The sequence below is a fragment of the Hypanus sabinus genome, unplaced genomic scaffold (genome assembly GCF_030144855.1).
Source record: "Hypanus sabinus isolate sHypSab1 unplaced genomic scaffold, sHypSab1.hap1 scaffold_967, whole genome shotgun sequence".
Classification (NCBI taxonomy): domain Eukaryota; kingdom Metazoa; phylum Chordata; class Chondrichthyes; order Myliobatiformes; family Dasyatidae; genus Hypanus; species Hypanus sabinus.
In genome coordinates, this window is record NW_026781823.1 from 83,652 (window position 1) to 102,590 (window position 18,939).

The following is an 18,939-nucleotide window of genomic DNA, read 5'->3' on the forward strand; positions in this document are numbered from 1 at the left end:
GGTGGGGTGAAGCTGAGAGCCAGAGAGGTGATTGGTAAAAGGGTTACAGAGCTCGAGAAGGGAAAGGATCATGGGACGGGATGCCGAGTGAGAAAGAAAAGGGGAGGGGAGCACTAGAGGGAGATGGAGAACAGGCAGGGTGATGCGCAGAGAGAGAAAGAAAAAAATAAAGGGAAAAAGGGGAAAAAAACTAAATATGTCAGGGATGGGGTAAGAAGGTGCATTAACGGAAGTTAGAGAAGTCAATGTTCATGCCATCAGGTTGGAGGCTAACCAGCTGGTATATAAGGTGTTATTCCTCCAACCTGAGTGTGGGGTGAAGAGTCTCGGCCCGAAACGTCGACAGTGCTTCTCCTAATAGATGCTGCCTGGCCTGCTGTGTTCCACCGGCATTTTCTGTGTGTTGTTTTAATATTCAGTAACCCAGGTTACAGGGTCCAAGACCAGGTTCCAGATGGACAGGGTGGTGAAGAGGGGTTTGGAACACTGTCCTTCAGTCAGGGCACCGAATCTAGAAGCTGGGAAGAAATGGTGCAGATGTACACCACGTTGGTTTCGCCGTATTTTGCAAATAGTGTTTAGTTCAGGTCGCCCTGCTGTATGACAGACACCAATCAGCTGGAAAGAGTGCAGAGGAGATTTACTGGGATGTGACTGGATCTCAAAGGACTGAATTGTGAAAGGTGTTTTGCACAATTTTCCCTGGAATGTCAGAGAATGAGTGCTGGTATTGCAGAGGTGTATTGCAGTGTGGGTCGAATAAAACAGTCTTTCTGCCAGTGTTGGGGAATCAGGAACCGGAAGGCATTGGTGTAAGAGGAGATCTAATAGGAACCTGAAGGGCAACATTTCCAAGCACAGGCTGGACAGCAAATGGAATGAGCTACTGGGGGAGTGGTTGAATGAGGTACATCGAAGCAGTACTCGGACAGGCTAATGGGAAGGAAAGGTTTTGAAGGATATGGGTCAGAAGGTGGGAAATGGGACAAGGACGGAGGATAACATTGTTCATAATATCGTTGTGAGGCGGTTACAGACCAGAAGCTCAGATGGGAATTTTGGTCAGTGTGGACCATTTGAGCTGAAGACTTGTTTCTGTGCTGTGTGAATCTGACTGTAAACCCTCTTGGTTTAGTTCAATGACATTAAACTTTTCTAAATGACTTGTCATTTCTTCACAGATTATAGACTCCAGTACAGTTACCTACTTTGTTTTCCTTTCTCTTCCACCCTTCAGCAATGGTTTTCAGCTCCACTGGGACCTTTCTGTAACAGTGATTTTTGACAGATTCCAATGTCTCTACTTTCTCTCCAGCCTTCCTGTGAAACCGTCTGGTGCAGGTCGTTGGGAACTGGATATTTTTGCTTTTAGTCCCATTAGTTTATCACCCCTGATGGTGATTGCTACACATTATGGCACAGCATTGAAATGTCACCGTTAGATATCTGTAGGATGTTTGCTGTGTCCCCACTGAAAACACTAATGGAAATTATTGAGTTAACTAATCTGTTTTTCCTTGATATTTTTATCTTTTGTCTCATCATGAGTTACTGGAAAAATCCCGACTGTTTTGTCCACCCTGTCGTTGCCTCTTTGTTTGTTCTCTGAGTTAATATTTACCTTGAACTCTTTTAACCACAGACTGTTGTTTGCTCCCTGTGATTCCTCTGTCTGATCGGGATAAATGTCGGCTCTAACGAACCTTCTCCTTAAACATCTGCCACTGCTCATATTCAGGATCCTTCACCGCAAGAACTCTCTGTAATACCACCTCTTTACACAGATTACAACTGAAATGGCATGTTCCTGGGTAAATAAACTACTGTATGAAACTGTCTCTGACCATTCCACAAATTCCTCTTCCACTGAACCAGTCTGATTATTTTAATCAATAAACAAACAGAAGCAAACACACAGAGAATGTTGGAGGAACTCAGCAACCAGTCGACAGCTCGGGCTGGGAACCTTCATTCTGATTAAAGAGAAAGAGACAAAAGCCAGAATTAGGTGATGGGGGAGGAGTAGAAGGACAAGTGAGTGCGGGAGGGGTCTGGTTTCTGGAGGAACGATTATGTGAAGAGCTGAGTGACAGGCAGAAAAGGCAAAGAGATGAAGAGAAAGGAATCTAACAGGAGAGACGCAGGACCACGGGATTACACAAAAGAGATGGAGAGCCAGACAGAATTGATGAGGAGGTCATGGCGGTGCGTGAGGGGAAGTGAAGGAGTAAAAAAGCCACCAGAATGGGGCGGGGGGATCCGAAGGAACGCTGAGGTGGAGTGGGCGGAAGAAGCACAGGATATTCATTTCTTGAATTTGAAGAAATCAATGTTCATGCCGTCGAGATTGGAGGCTACACAATCGGAATATGAGTCGTTGCTCATTCAACATATACTTGGCCTCATCGCAGCAGGAGAGGGGGCCATAGTCAGACATGCTGTTGATGGCCCTCCGCTGGTCAGGTTCGACCATGGATATTGTACCTTCGCGGATGAAAGTCAATATGCAAGTCAGGGTAGTACGATACATAAAGCAAGCTGTTGCCCATGCAGGGGTGAATGCTCTCCACGCAGCTGATGAATCCAGAGCAATGGTCGAGACCGATGCAGTCAGGCACCAGAGGTGTCGCAGAATTAGCGGTGTGTCTCGAAGTAGGGATGACCGTCTCTAATGACATTTGATCTATTTCTGTCACAGCCCTAGCTGTATCTACACTAACTTCCCTCAAGGTCCAAGGGAAAATCCTGTCAGGACCCAAAGGCTTTTGCCATTTTATATTCGTTAAAAGCGCCAGTACTTCCTCTTTTTTACTCATCATAGTTTCCACAACTACCATACTTGTTTCCCTTATCTTACACGATACAATTTACTTCTCCTTATTGAATACCGAAGAAAATAAATTGTTCAAAATCGACCCCATCTCTTTTGGCTCCACATATAGCTGTCCACTCTGATTCTCTAAGGGACCAATTTTCTCCCTTACTATCCTTTTGCTATTGATATAACTGTAGAAACCTTTAGGATTTATTTTCACCATACTTGCCAAAGCAACCTCGTATCTTCTTTTAGCGTTTCTATTTTCTTCCTTAAGAAAATTTATTTATATTCTTTATATTCCTCAAACACGTCATTTACACCATGCTGCCTATATTTATTATAGATCTTTCTCTTTTTCGAAATAATCTTCCAATGTCCCTTGAAAACCATGGCTCTCTCAAACATCTCACACTCTCTCATACCCGGACTCCAGCACCATCAATACTGGTTCAAAAGACCATGTAATGGCCCCCCGTCGATCTCGGCTGCCACAGCAACCCAGGGCATATTCAAAATCCGGACTCCAGCACCATCAATGCTGGTTCCAAAGACCATGGAATGGCCCCGCCGTCGATCTCGGCTGCCACAGCAACCCAGGGCATATTCAAAACCCGGACTCCAGCATCATCAATGCCAGTTCCAACGACCATGGACACCTTCAACGCAATTGCGCAGACCCCAACTGCGACTCCAGCCTTGAACACCAGGCCGGGTCTTCACGTGCAGCGGTTGTGACTCCTGTCTGACCTTCCCCAAGCACCACTCTGCATTCTCCTCTCCCTCAATCCCATCGTCAGCTCCTGGACCCTCAGAGGCTCCACCTTCCTCTCACCCTAATCCTCCCCTCTCCACCGACTTCACCAGCCTCTCCCCTGTGATCTTATCTCTCAACCGTGCCGGGAATTTACCATCCCCTCCGACATTCAACTCCCTGAGGCAGAGTGCTCTGTCCTCAGTAAAGACCTCATCTTTGTGCTCCTTCGCCCACACCTCAGCGAGTTCGACGTACGCCATGATGCTGAACTTTTCTTCCGCCGGCTCCGTCTACGAGCCTAATTCTTCGGCAAGGACTCCCACCCCCACCGATGACCCGTCTTCAACCAAACTCCTCTTCATCAACACCCCGCTCTGGTCTTCTGCCTGCTCTGGATCTCTTTATTGCTAGCTGCTGACGGAACATCAACCATCTGGACTTCCACTTGTTCCACTTCCAACCTCACTTCTTCCGAAAGCTCTGCTCTCCGCTCCAACCCCAAACTCAGTATCAAACCCGCTGATAAGGGGGCGCTGTCGTGGCCTTGTGTACTGACTTCTACATGGCCGAGGCACAGCGACAACTCACTGATACCTCCTCTTACTTACACCTCGATCATGACCCTACTAAGGAGCACCAGGCCACTGTCTCCCACACCATCACCAACCTTGTCAGCTCAGGGGAGCTCCCATCCCCTGCCACCAATCTCATAGTTCCCACACCCCGTACTTCCCGTCTCAGCCTCCTGCACAAGATGCACAAACCTGCCTGTCCAGGTAGACCTATTGTCTCAGCTTGCTTCTGCCCGACCGGACTCATTTCTGCGTATCCTGACACTGTTTTATCCAACCTTGTTCAATCCCTTCCCACCTATGTTCGTGACACTTCTCATGTTCTGAATTTTTTCGGTGATTTTTAGTTCTATTGCCCACCACTGCTTTATTTTCGCCATAGATGTGCAGTCCCTATATACCTCCATCCCCCACCAAGAAGGTCTTAAAGCTCTCCGATTATTTTTGGATTCCAGACCAAACCAATTCCCGTCTATCACCACTCACCTCCGTCGAGAGGAATTCGTTCTCACTTTCAATAATTTGTCCTTTGGCTCCTCCCACTTCCTCCATACCAAAGGTGCAGCCAGGGGCACCCGCATGGGTCCCATCTACGTCAGCCTTTCTGTTGGCTTTGTGGAGCAGTCCATGTTCCAAGCCTATACGAGTATCTGCCCCCCTCTTTTCCTTCGCTACATCGACGACTGCATTGGTGCTGCTTTCTGCACGCATGCTGAACACGTTGATTTCATTAACTTTCCCTCCAACTTCCATCCTGTTCTCAAATTTACCTGGTCCATTTCCGACACCTCCCTCCCCTTTCTTGATCTACCTGTCTCCATCTCTGGAGACGGCTTATCTACACATATCTTCTATAAGCCGACCGAATCTCACAGATACCTGGACTATTTGTATTCCCACTATGGCTCTTGCAAAAATGTCATCCCCTCTTCGCAATTCCTGCGTCTCCGCCGCATCTGCTCTTGGGATGAGGCTTTTCATTCCAGGACGAAGGAGATGCCTTCCTTTTTCTATATACCGTCTGGGCAGCATCCAACTTGATGGCATGAACATTGACTTCTCTAACTTTCGTTAATGCCCCTCGACTTCTTACCCTAGCCCTGATTTAGTTATTCCCCCCCGCCACTTTTTGTTCTCTCTCTGTCCATCACGCTGTCTGTTCTCCATCTCACTCTGGTGTTCCTCTCCACCTTTCTTTCTCCCTAGGTCTCCCGTCCCATGTTCCTTTCCCTTCTCCAGCCCTGTATCCCTTTTGCCAATCAACTCTCTAGCTTTTTGCTTCAACTCACCCACTCAGGTCTTTTCTTATATTTTTGCATTTCCCCCTCCACCTCCTATTTTCAAATCTCTATCTTTTCTTTCAGTTAGTCCTGACGAATGGACTCGGCCCGAAACATCGACAATGCTTCTTTCTATACATGCTGCCTGGCCTGCTGCGTTCCACCTTCATCTTGTGTGTGTTTCTCGAATTAGCAGCATCTGCAGATTTCCTTGTGTTTACATTGATTTCTTACAATTTTAAAAGTAAGGTTGCTATTAATTGATACCAAATTATTCAAAGGAAAATGTTCATTCTTATGAAAATTTATTTTATGTCCTGAAAACTGGCAAAAACAGGAGAATGAAGGAAGTACGAAAGGTAATGAAGTCTTAACATTAGAAATATAAAGCAAAAGGTCATCGACATAATGCAAAAGTTCTAAAGAGTAGGACATATTTGACACAGCTTTGTGGACCAAGGAGCCTGTATTGTGCTGTTGCAATTCTATGATCTGTATGTTCCTATTCTACCTGTTTCCTCAACACTACATGCCCTTCCACGAATCTTTCTAACATCTGAAACTTGGCAACACAGCCATCTATTCTATCATATGTCATTATATACAGCAAAAAAAAGAAGTGATCCCAACACCGACCACTGCGGAACACCACTGGCCACTGGCAGGTAACCGGAAAAGGAGCATTTTATTCCCAATTGCTGCCTCTTACCAATCAGCCAATGACCTAGCAATGTTAATAACATTCTAGTAATAACGTGGGCTCTTACTTTGGTAATCAGCCATCTGTGTGGTAACTTGACGAAGGCCTTCCTAACGTCCAGATAAACAAAATCCGCTGCATCCCATTTATCTATCCTACTTGTATTCTCCTCAAAGAATTCCAACAGGAAGACGTGAATTATTCAAAGAGTAAATAAATAGACTAAGCTCAGAGATAGTGCTTAGCCGATGACGAATTATTTTGACACAACTAAAGCATCCATTTATCACTGACTGAAGAGTCGTAGAAGATTGAAGATTGTCACTATCCAGACTTTAGGTGATCCTAACCCTCTGTGCAATTCCCAATCTACAATACAAGGTCAGCAATATTCATTTGTTACTGAAAGCTTGGAGCCATAAAAATGTTATAAAATAAACATTTAACATTGAATCGGATAGAAAACCTGATTCATAAAGGTTTGGATACAGGAGGAAGTGGTTTATGATGAATGTTAAATTGTGCCAATGCTTAAAATAAGGGATAGCAAAAAATAAAGGCCTGAAAGAGGACCACAAGCTTTAGGTTTGGAGGCCATTGTGCCTCAATGACCCTGAGTTCTATGTTGTCTGGAGTCAGGGGCTTCCGCTTTGGCTGTCGGTAGTATCAGCCGTACCAAATAGGTCAATAAGTAGAGGCCAGGCTAAGAGAGGTCCACGGGTCTGGGCGTTCAGCCAAGGAATAACAACTCTGACTGGTAAGACCAAACTGCTCCAGAAACAGCAATGAAGAATTATTCTAGATCTGAGTGTAATGCTTCTCCTCAGTCTCCACGTGGGATGTGTACTGGACTGCACTGAAACCCAAGAGGAAGCTACTGACATGGTGAAGAAAGCCCTGACCACGGCCAGAGAAGGAAGACATTTATTTCTGCCCTAACTGTCAGTAGTGTAATTGGCAGAAAATATAAATAAAATAGTTGCACTTGGACTTTTAGCATTTTTCATTCCCAAATTATAACAGCTCAGAAGTGGTAGTCGGATGCAGCAAATAGAAGTACTTTATTACACAGAAGGAAACAACTCCAATGTCATGATGAACATCCTCTTATCATTAGTCGTGTGCTCTGAATCATTCACCAGGAAACGCTGATGGATATTTGCCATACACACACATACTCATTGCAGAAATCAAAATCATATTTCTGGAGGTGTATTTCCTCAGCATCAGCTTGGCTTACAATTGAGACTGGATACAATTGGAAAGGAAGCTGAAATGTTTTCTCTGGAACACCAGAGACTGAGGCGGGATCAGATAAAAGTTTATAAGATTAAAAGAGGCACAGATAGATTAGACAGGGAGTATCTGTTTCCCGTGGTTGAAATGTCAAATACCAAAGGGCAGGCATCTAGAGTGAGAAGGCATGGGTTCAAGGGGCACATGAGAGGTAGGCTTTTGACTCAGAGAGTTGTGGATGACTGGAATGCATTGTTCTTACGAGCTCTTAACAGATCTTTACTTACCAAACGGTTACCTGCTGTGTTCTGGACAGCTATGTGGGAATATGCATCTCAGACTTTCGCACATATTTTCCTGTGAATTGACAAGAAACAAAGAACAGTGAATTCAGCTTGCAGCTCCGTTATCTTAGACTATTGACTTTGTTGCCCATGAAAGAATTCCACAGCATGCTTTCTGGAGTGCTGTTGCACTGAAAAGGGTTCAGGTATGAGGACAGGTGACAGAAAATAGTTGAGAGAATAACACACGCCAATCCTCATGGAGGGATCAGAAATTAAATGAGGGAGCTAAGTTCCTGGGTGTGAAAATATCCGAGGACCTAACCTGGACCCAACATATTTATGCTGTTGTAAAGAAGGTATTTCGGCGGCTATATTTCAATAGAAATTTGAGTAGATTTTGAATGTCAACAAAAACGCTATACTTTCTTGGAAGCTTGACAAAATTTGACATGTTAGCTGAAACATTTACAAATTTCCACAGATGTATGTTAGAGAGTATATTGACTGGTTTTCTCGTGGCCTGATGTGGAAGCATCAATGCCATTGTACGGAAAAGCCTGTCAGTAGTAGTAAATATGGCCCAGTCCGTCATTGGTAAACCAAACCCACTAATCCCTCCTACCTACACCATGTCCAAATCCCTCCATCTTCCTGCATCAGATCACCTCTCAGTCTCTGGAGTTGCAGTGACAACAACTATTTTATTACCCCTCTTGTGATAGTACACACCCTTTAACTGAGGCAGCATCCTGGTAAACATACTCTGCACCCTCTACAGAGCCTCCACATCCTTCCAAGTGTGGGGCCACCAGAACTTTATGCAGTGATCCTGACGTGGCCCAACGAGAGCTTTACCAAGTTGGAACATGAATTTTGAACTCAGTACCTCGACAAGTAAATGAAAGCATTCTGTAAGCTTCTCTGAAGCAACATATCAACCTGTGTAGCTACATTCAACTAGCAATGAATGAGGATGCCATGATCTCTGCTCAGCAACACTCTAAAAGACCTTGTCCATAACAGTGTTCTGTCTCTTTGCATTTGCCCTGCAGAGTTGCAGTTCCTCACATTTCTCTGGGTCAAATTCCATCTGCCATTTCTCAGCCTATATCTGCAACTGATCTATATTTTGTTGTATTTATTGCCACTCCCTTGTGCTATCCACAGCTCCGTCAATCCTGGTATCATCTGCTAATTTACTAACGAATCCATCTACATCTTCATCCAGGACATGTAGAGACATTACAAGCAGCAGAGGTCCCATCATAGATCGCTGTGAAACTCCACTAATCGAAGACCTCCAGCTCCAATGTTTTCTTTCAACCACTCCTCCTGTCCCTGCCAACCACATGCATCTGAATTTTCCGGATTACCATCCAAAAAGACTTTGCCCAGCGCCTGAGTAAAATCAATGTAGATACATGCACTGCCTACCCTTATCAAGCTCTATGTAAATAGCTTCTATTTGGATAAACAAGTTTGCCAAGAATAATCAATTGAAGGTGACCATGAACAAACAGATCCTGACTCAGTGTCGTCAGTTGGGGGTCGTATGTCCTCACTGTCCCTGGGATCAAATCCACATATTTAGACATCAAAGTTAACACTATTGCTGCCAGAAGAAGTGAGAAACAAGATACACTTAAACATCATCCATAACATTTCCAATCTGTTGAACCCATTTCCCTGCAATTTAGTGAAAGACTGTCTATAGCTGTAGTTATGTGACTTGTCAGGACCTCAGTCCGAGCATGATTCAGCTGTACCCTGTCCAATCAAATCATCTCCATTCCTCCCCAAAAGTGGGACCAAAGTATCATGAATATCAGCAATCTTCCTCCAGTCTTTGAGGCACACTTTTAACTCCCTAATCTAATTGATCCTGTAACAAGCGCACACACTTTACATAACAATGCAGAGTATATTAACCTTTTGATTCTGATTCCTATATTTATTTCTTAGCTGCTTAGCAGTCACTTTTCAGTGGTTATCCTATTTGCTGGACTCACCTGGACCAGGACCACTGATCATTTTTTTTCTCCCACCCCAAATTCCTCCGCAGTTCAGATGTGATGCCCCAAATCTATTATTTACTTATTTATTGAGATGCAAGATGGAACAAGGACTTCCATCCCCTCAAGCTGCGCCACCTAGTAAACCAAGGTACAAGCTGTGTAATCACAGGACAATTTGTAATGATCAATTCCCAAGCCTATCGGTCTTTGAACCGTGAAAAGAAACTCGATCAGTCGGGAATATCCCAAGCTTTCCACTCAGTGGATGTAAAGAGACTCCGAGCATGATGGGACTGGAATTGTTCTCCAAACTCCGGAACGTCCCAGTCGCCCCACTCTTTGAGAAATGTGAAAGGCAGAAGATAGGAAACAAGGGGCCAGATAATCAGACATTAGTGGTAGGGACGATGTTGGAGTTGATTGTAAAGGATGTGGTTTAGGGATTCTGGGAGGCACGAATAGCTTGACGGAGGCATGGTTTCCTTGAGAAAACCTTGCCTGACTAATCTGTTGGAATTCTTTGAAGAAAGAAAAAAATAAGATAGACAAATATGTTGATGTTGTGTCGATGTAGATACGTTGATGTTGTGGACATAGATTTTCAGAAGGCTTTTCACAAGCTGCCACACATAAGGCTGTTTAACAAACTATAAACCCATGGTATTATTGAAAAGATACCAGCACGGATTCAAGAAGTGCTGCTTAGCAGGAGGAAAAGAGCGGGGAGAATGGGATCCTTTTCTGATTCATTACCCTGACTATTGGTGTTCCTCATGGCTTTGTGTTGTGACCAATTTTTTTTTTATTATATGAGAATGATTTGAATGATGGGATTGATGGACCTGATGGAATTGATGGCCTTGTTGCAAAGTTTGCAGACGATACAAAGATAAGTGAATCGGCAGGTAGATTTGAAAGAATAGGGAAGATACAGAAGAATTCGACACATTAAGGGAATGGTCAAATAAGTGGCAGATGAATCCAATGTTGAGAGGTTTATGGTTGTAAACTTTGTTAGAAGAAATAAAAGTTTTACTGCTTTCTAAATGGAAATAAAACATAAAAATCTGAAGTGCAAAAGCATTTGGTATTCCTGTGCAGCATTTGAAAACTTAATTTGTTGGTTGATTCTGTGGTCAGGAAGGTAAACGCCGTGTAAAATTTTATTTCAAGAGAATCAGAATATAAAACCGAGGATTGAATGTCTTGTAATATGAAGAGCATTTAGAACATAGAACATGGAAAACTTCCTGCACAATGGTTTACCGAACATTTTTTTGAATTTCGAATTTACCCCGGATTACACATAGCCCTCTATTTTTTCTAAACTCCATGTTCCATCCCAGGAGTCTCTTCAAATACCCTATTGTATCCTCCTGCACCATTCCACAAACTCATCACTCACTGCTTAAAATACTTACCCCTGACATCTCCTCTGTATCTACTTCCAAACACCTTCAAAATGTGCCCTCACACATTAGCCTTTTCAGCCCTGGGATAAGACCTCTGACTATCTGCACAAACAAAGCCCCTGATCATCTTATACACCTCTATTATGTCACCACACATCCTTCGTTGCTCTGAGAAGAAAAGGACAAGATCATTCAATCTATTCTCAATGGGCATGCTCCTCACTACCGGGACCATCCTCGTAAATCTCATCTGCACCCTCTCTGTAGTCTCCACATTCTTCCTTTTGTGCAGCGACCAGAACTGGACACAGTATTCCAAGTGGGGTCTGACAGGGGTACTATATAGCTGCAATATTAACCTCTCGGCTCTTGATCTCAATCCCACAGTTGGTGAAGGCCAATGCACCGTATGTCTCATCAACCACAGTCAACCTGAACAGCAGCTTTGAGTGTCTTATGGACTTGGACCCCAAGATCACTCTGTTCCTCCACACTGCCAAGAATTTTACTATTAATACTATATTCTGACATCATAATTCACCTACCAAAATGAACCACCTCACATTATCTTTGTTGAACTCCATCTGCCAACTCTCAGCCCAGTTTTGCACCATATCAATGTTCTGCTGTGAAATCTGACAGCTTTCCGCACTATCCACAATACGCCCAACCTCTGTGACATCAGCAAATTTACTAAATCCTCTTCCACTTCCTCATGTAGACCATTTATAAAAATCAGAATGAGAAGGGCGTCCAGAACAGGTCCCTGAGGCACACCACTGGTCGCCGAACTCTATGCAGAATATGACCCGTTTAAAATCACACTTTTCCATCTGTGGGCAAGCTAGTTCTGGATGCTCAAAGCAATGTCCCTTGGATCCCATGCCTGCTTAGTTTCTCCATAAGCTTTCCATGGGATATCATATGAATTGCATTACTAAAGTCCATATACACTACGTTTTCCGCTCTACCTTCATCAATATATTTAGTTACATCCTCAAAAAATTCAATCAGACTCGTAAGGCACAACCTTCTTTGACAAAGCCATGCTTTTAATTTATAATCATATTATACCTCTCCATATGTTTATAAATTCGACCTCATGGGATCTCTCCACCAAAGTACTAACCATCAACTGAAGTAAGACTCACTGGTCTTCAATTTCCCGGGCTAACTCTGCTTCCTTTGTTGAATAATGGAACAAGATCTGCAACACTCCAATCCTCCGGAACTACTTCTGTCCCCATTCATGAAGCAAATATCATTGCCATGGGCTCCACCCCTCGCCTTCCACAGTCGCCTGTGTTCCATTCACACGTATCCCCCGGCACTCTTTATTGGTCCTATTCTCTCACATCTTATCCCCTTGCTATTCCTGTCATTGTATAATGCCTTGGGGTTCTCCTTTATCCTGCTCATCAATCCTTCACCTGGCCGCTTCTGGCCTCAATCTTCTAGATCTCAATCATTATCTAGTCTTTCGCACCTTTCATGAGCTTTTGCTCTCCTCTTGATTAGAGTTACAACAGCATTTGTACCCCATGGTTCCTGTCCCGTACCATCCTCTCCCTGTCTCATTAGAACACATCTCTTCAGGAATCCACACAAACATCCACTGAACATTTACCACATTTCTGCCATACATTTCCTGATAACATCTGCTCCCAATTCAAGCTTCCACGTTCCTACCGGATAGCATGATATTTCCCCCTACTCTTATTAAACGTTTTCCTAACTTATCTGTTCCTATCCCTCTGCAATGTTATGTGATTTCTATCTCCAAAATGCTCTACCACTGAGAGACCTGACACCTGACTAGGTTCATTTCCCAATACTCGATCAAGTACAGCCTCTCCTCATGTAGGCTTATCATCATATTTTGGCAAGAAACTTTCCTGAACCCACCTAACAATGCCACTCCATCTGAACCCCTTGCTCGATGGAGATGCTAATTAATATTTGGGAAATTAAAATCGCCCACTAAGTCAACCCTGTTATTATTGCATCTTTGATGTCCCTGTCATCTGAGTCACAGGGGCAGACTCTGTGTCAGAAGTGCCACCATAGTTGCTTCCCCCATAGACTGTCTCCCCCAACAGTACTCTGCATTGTTTTCAAAGCATTTTCATAGCACCAGACATGTTAGACTGCCACCAACATAATAGAACTCTAACCCCATAACCAACATTTCTACTTCATATCCAAGATCCACAAACCCGCCTGTTTCAATGAATTTCTCCCAGAGCCATGAACAGTGAGATCTCTTCCTAAAGGTAAATGCCTTTTCAAAATACACTTGGCCTCTGTTTGTTAACCCTGAGTTTTCCAGAGTTCAACTTATACTCAAAAGTATCAGAAGCAAAGTGGATCTACCTCAGTCTGCACAGGTGAATTTGACTTTCCTCCACTTCTGTAATTTGTGCATTGTTAACCTACACCGACAAATAGACTAGCTCAACAGGTTCAGTAACTCAAGTTCAAGTACAGACAACCAAATAAAGAAATGTTCCTCCAAACCATGGTGCACTCAGAAAACATATACTCACAAAGCACAGCACATAAAACACACCATTATCACAAATAAATGGCTAAAATAAAATTCACAATACATGCAGTGGGCAGCACGGGTGAATTGTAAAGAGTAAACAGTAAACAATAAACAGCTCACATTGCTCGTGATGAGACCTTGGTGGTGCGAGGATATTTATTAGGTTCTCAGCCTGAGGGAAGAAGCTTTTACCCAGTCTGGCAGTCGTAGACCTGATGCTCCAGCATTTCATTCCTAAAGATTGTGGGTGTCAAAGAGATTGGCGGATGTGTGGTACGAGACCTGAACAAATTCAACTTCGTTATTTCACTAATGCTGCCCTCAAACGTTGTTAACATTCATTCTGTCTTTGTTCCTTGAGCGTGTCCTGTCAACCAGCCAGTCCAGAATTCTTGTTGTCATGGAGAATGGCTGGGAACAGAAGCAGTTCTTGCAGTCTCCATTTCTCTAAGTTCATCTTTCTCCCTCTATGATACGTCAGTCTTCCATCAGCTGAATAACAGAACTGAGCAGCAACAAGATAAGCAAGGCCACATGGTCGACAGGCACCAGTAGAACACACAAAGGGTGAAATATACATTGATCAATTTGTATTTTTTACGACTGCACATAAAATATATTGGAATACGATGCACTGTTTCGATGTAAGTGAACAATTGGTGAGGTGTAGAAGAGGATATTTTAGGTCCGAATGTAAATGTCTGGGTCAATACGAGTGGCATTCAGATCTGTCACTGAAAGGGTAGCGATGAGCGTACTGGAAATATAGGTGCAGCAGATAAACACCAGTAACATTTTTAAACCTGATGTGGATGTAAGACAAAGAACACCATGTTTGACAATACGGTTAGATATCTGTTTATTAAGTTTAACTAAATCAACAGGGAGTGAAGAACCAAGAACTGAAAATAGAGAATATCCTTGTGTATCAGTACATTCTAAATTTACCCACTGTGGGCACAATGGTAAATCTAAGTCTAATTTCCAGTATAATAAATTCCGAATATTATTCGCCCAATAGTAAAATCTAAAATTGGGTAAAGCTAAACCACCATCTTTTTTAGATTTCTGTAACTGTCTTTTACTTAATCATATTTCAACGGAAAAATGGGAAAATACAAATGGTTAATACCTCTTCTATATGTGCAAAACATGCTTTAATACAATTTAAGGTTGTACATAGAGCTCATATGTCTAAAGATAAGCTTGCTCGGTTTTATTCTCATGTTAATCCTCAATGTGACAGATGTTATTTAGATGTGGCTTCATTGACCCACATGTTTGGTCATGTCCTACTTTACATAATTATTGGAAGGACATATTTGCTACCATTTCCTCAATTTGGAATATTGATTTACAACCTCATTTTATTACTGCAATTTTTGGTATACTAAATGAAGATGATACTCGATTCTCCCCTTCAATTAGACAAATGATTGCCTTTGTAAAATTAATGGCCAGGAGATCTATATTACAAAATTGGAAAGAAGTAAATCCTCCTACCACATTTCAGTGGTTCTCTAAAACTATTTCTTGTTTAAGTTTAGAGAAAATTAGAAGTACTATTTTTGATTCATCAATTAAATTTGAAGAAACTTGGGGACCGTTTATTCGACACTTACATAAGAATTAATTTGGCTTCTTCCAGACATTTACTCTTATTATTCTTGTTCTGGTATGGAGTTCCGGAGTTTTTTGACACTATCATATACATATAAACTATTATTATTGCCCATGTTAGTTTAGGTTTTATTTTTATTATTTTCTTAAATATACATTTTTTCTTGTATGTTATACTTTTTTTTTCTTTTGACGATTATTTTAATCCTTTACATGTATAATCAATGTAGGTTAGATTGATTATTGTATGATCTTCTTTTTGCTGATAGTTTAATAAGATATTATTATTTTGTTACCAATTTCAGTTTCAAATCTATTGTATTCATAACCTGTTTAATATAATATTATGTTATGTTTTTTTATAAAAACTAATAAAAAGATTGAAGAAGAAAGAAGACAAAGAACACCATGAATGTATCAAGTTCAGAAAGTGACCAGCCTCTGATCTCTGCTGGATAGTGGAACAGGTTTAGTAGTCCCACAGGAAAGACTGAGATTCTAAAATGTTTGAGATTATCACTCATCATTCACTCAAAATCTACATTATGCAAGCTGTCCTCTTACTACAATTGTTCTCTGGAGAGCCTGCTCAGCATGGCCTAAGACAATTCATCTGGGTATGTTTCCATCTTGGCCCACAGACACTTCATAACGCCAGTCCATGGTGTTAATTCAGTATTAAGCCCGAAGGCTGAGTGCTGCTTACTATATATAAAGTCACACTCGATAACGGAGTCAGCTTACAGGGGAGCTGGAAGCACTAGTGACAGTAGATCAGTTTGACAATTGATCCTCTGCACTGGTTTGCCAGCTGACTGCACATCAGCTAGACTCAAAGAGCACAGGGCCAGTTCCAGAGCGAGCAGCTGCTCTGCTGACATCGGCAATCAGTGAGGAGCTTTTTCCACAGACTCAGTGTTAAAGATTCATCGGCTGAAAACACATGTCCAATATTACAAAAAGAAAATAATTTGAACTACTTAATACAATAGATTTGGAGAAATATACTGCACAGAAAACAGGCACTACGGCCAAACACATCCACGCTGAGCAAGTTACCTGAATGAGCTTCTTATTTGCCCTCAATGACCCTCTAAATCTTTCAAATCAATGCACATGTCCAAATGTCTTCTAAATGGTAAAAACATGTCTATTAACTTAGTTTGTACTTAGTAAATCTGAGATGAATTTAGCCAGGGGATTTCCCAGCTTGTGAACTGGGAAGATCTGTGGAATGCCACTCTCTCTTTTTGGACTCTATGGAAAGTCTATGGTGGAGCTGAGTCCGATGCAGGATTTACAGTTGTCCATTTATGGGGATTTCCCTCCACAGATACGTATTAGTCGCAATTAGAGATCAGACTTGACATCTATTGCACAAAGACCAGCTCGTTCAATTCATACAAAGTCTGCAGGGTAACATAGTATTCCTCAGCTGACGAGAAATAAATCTCAATAATTTATTCACGATGCCCGATGACCTACCTTTTTCCCTTCAGGAGCTGGGGTTTGGATTCAAAGATATTAAGTGGTGTAAAGTGCTGACCACTGATTTGCTACGTGGAAGTGGGTGAGATGATTCTGCATTGACAGAAAAGCTGACGTCATCCTGTTACATATTCCGGCAACAATGAATATATGTTCGGCAAGGGGTTCTGTATAACAAATAACACGTTTATTAAACACAGAAAACAAACCCCCCCAAAAGTAACCAAACACTAACGTAACCGGAAACAGCTGCTGTGCGGCAGCTCAAACAGTCCTTAAAGCGATATTGCAAAAACAGTTCTTGAAAGTAGTATTGCCAAAAGTTCGATATGCTCACAGTTCAGCTAAAAGGAGAGACTTTATAAGACTATTTAAATTTTCTTTCACGTCGCTTCACTTCCATACCCGATGTCGAACTTCTCCCACGACGAATTTACAAAATGGAACGGCTTAAAGGCACTGACCTTTCCTTTATCACACTGTCCTCAATCTCCGGCTTTCCCGCAGAGATTAACACGTGAACAGTCCACGAAATCCTTTCGATTAAGGATTAAATAAGGTCGAACCCGTTTCACCGTCGAAATAGATCCTCCTCGATCTTCGATCTTCACTCTCCACTGATTTCGGAACTAGCAGTATTTCAAGAACCTGCTGGCAATGATCTTTTAAACTTTTGGCATTTGATAAAACTTCAACCTTCAGCTAAACTGCGTCATCCCATTAAATCACGCAGTGGCATGAAATCAACTTGACAAATCCAGCCACGAGCTGCCCCTCCTCACAGGGTGGGGTCTTCCTTTTATAACCAGTAAAAAAAAACTGTCACATGATCTCTACTGGCGGGAAAATGACGTCATTTCACCATCACAAGACCATTACCTCAAGTCCAGTACAGCTTCAACCCCTGTCAAGTGACAAGGTTCCACTGTCATGTCACGAGTACGTAACCATCCATTCGTGGAATATACTGTTTTTAACTTTCCATTTGTTTTACAGTACCCAGTGAAAAACATCCACTTCATGTGACAGAAGCCATAACAGATCATAAGTCTGTTGGTTATTCAAACTTTATCTGGAGACCTAATAGAGAAATCCCATCCTTACCCATTCTGGTTTTTCATCACTCTCATCCCTACATCTAGACTCCTGACTCTTATCTGCCTCCTGACAAGCCTTTTGATAGTATCAAGTCTCCAGGAGCTTGTCAGGACGGGGACAGGATTGGACCCGAATGCAGAACGCAGGCACTGAAGTACTAGGGGTAGGACAGGATGGGGATGCCGTGGCATGCAGGGGCTTATGCAGGCGGGGCTGGATCCCCGATTTCGTGATAGGGCAGGAGGATCCCAGAGCTCGTGGCGGGCCGCATGGATCCCGGGCAGGGCCACCTCCCAGGCTAAAAACACGGAGGCATCTGCAAGGAGCGGACACCTGGGCAGGTGCGGGGCACAACCCTTAGTGAGCAATGGGTGGAAAGGGCAGAATCCCCACCGGGCAGCGGCAGTCCAGCCGGGCCTGCCTGAGGGAGGCAAGGAATCAGAAGAAAGCTGCGTCCAGCGTGAGCAGTAGGGCTACCGTGATACACCGGTTTATTGGGAAGGGCAACCAACAGCGTGACAGCGCAGGCAAGGCGACTAAGGCGGAACAGCGGGACCAGCGCACACGAGAGAAGCAGTGGAACAAGTCCAACCGGACAGAACATATGCAGAAGAGGCCGGCAACAGGGCAAAACAGGATTCCGAGCAGGCCGGCAACCAGGGAAAGAGCAGAATTCAGAGCCGGCAGCCCAGGTACAGATCGGGTTAAACCGGCTTCGGAGTAGGACAACCCACACCCAGGCTCAGTCCCCGAGTCCCTTATAAACACCTGCCCCCTATTAGGCTACAGCTGTCCCTCCTTAAGTCAAGACGATCCAATGGCTGCGGGTGACAGGAGGGCTGGCTGGAGGAAGAGAAGAATGCTTAGATTCATGGTACTTTGCTTCCACTATTGCGGAAGGATGGAGATGATTTGATTGGACAGGTTCCAGCTGAAACATGCTAGGTCTGAAGTCCTGACAAATCACATAACTAGGGCTGTGGACAGTATTTCAATAAATAGCAGGGAAGTGGGTTCAACAGATTGGAATTGGAATGTTTTTATTATTGCCATAGGTACCGCAATAGTGAATGTTTTTGCATGTATACCCTTGAGACAAATCAAATCATAT

The 18,939-nt window shown here is 43.1% G+C and overlaps 1 long non-coding RNA gene across 2 annotated transcripts in view; it reads right to left on the bottom strand.

Moving 5' to 3' along the window:
• Window positions 1–1,879: 1,879 nt before the first annotated feature.
• LOC132390583 (uncharacterized) overlaps window positions 1,880–18,939 on the bottom strand; it is a 37,496-nt gene continuing 20,436 nt past the window's right edge. Inside the window, exons 4-5 of one of the 2 annotated variants that reach the window (XR_009510946.1) lie at window positions 7,648–7,717; window positions 1,880–1,973 (exon numbers count right to left, since the gene is read on the bottom strand). This is a non-coding gene — a long non-coding RNA (uncharacterized LOC132390583). Of the gene's footprint in view, window positions 1,974–6,799; window positions 7,718–18,939 lie in introns of those variants that run through there. The other variant, XR_009510945.1, reaches the window with a different exon arrangement.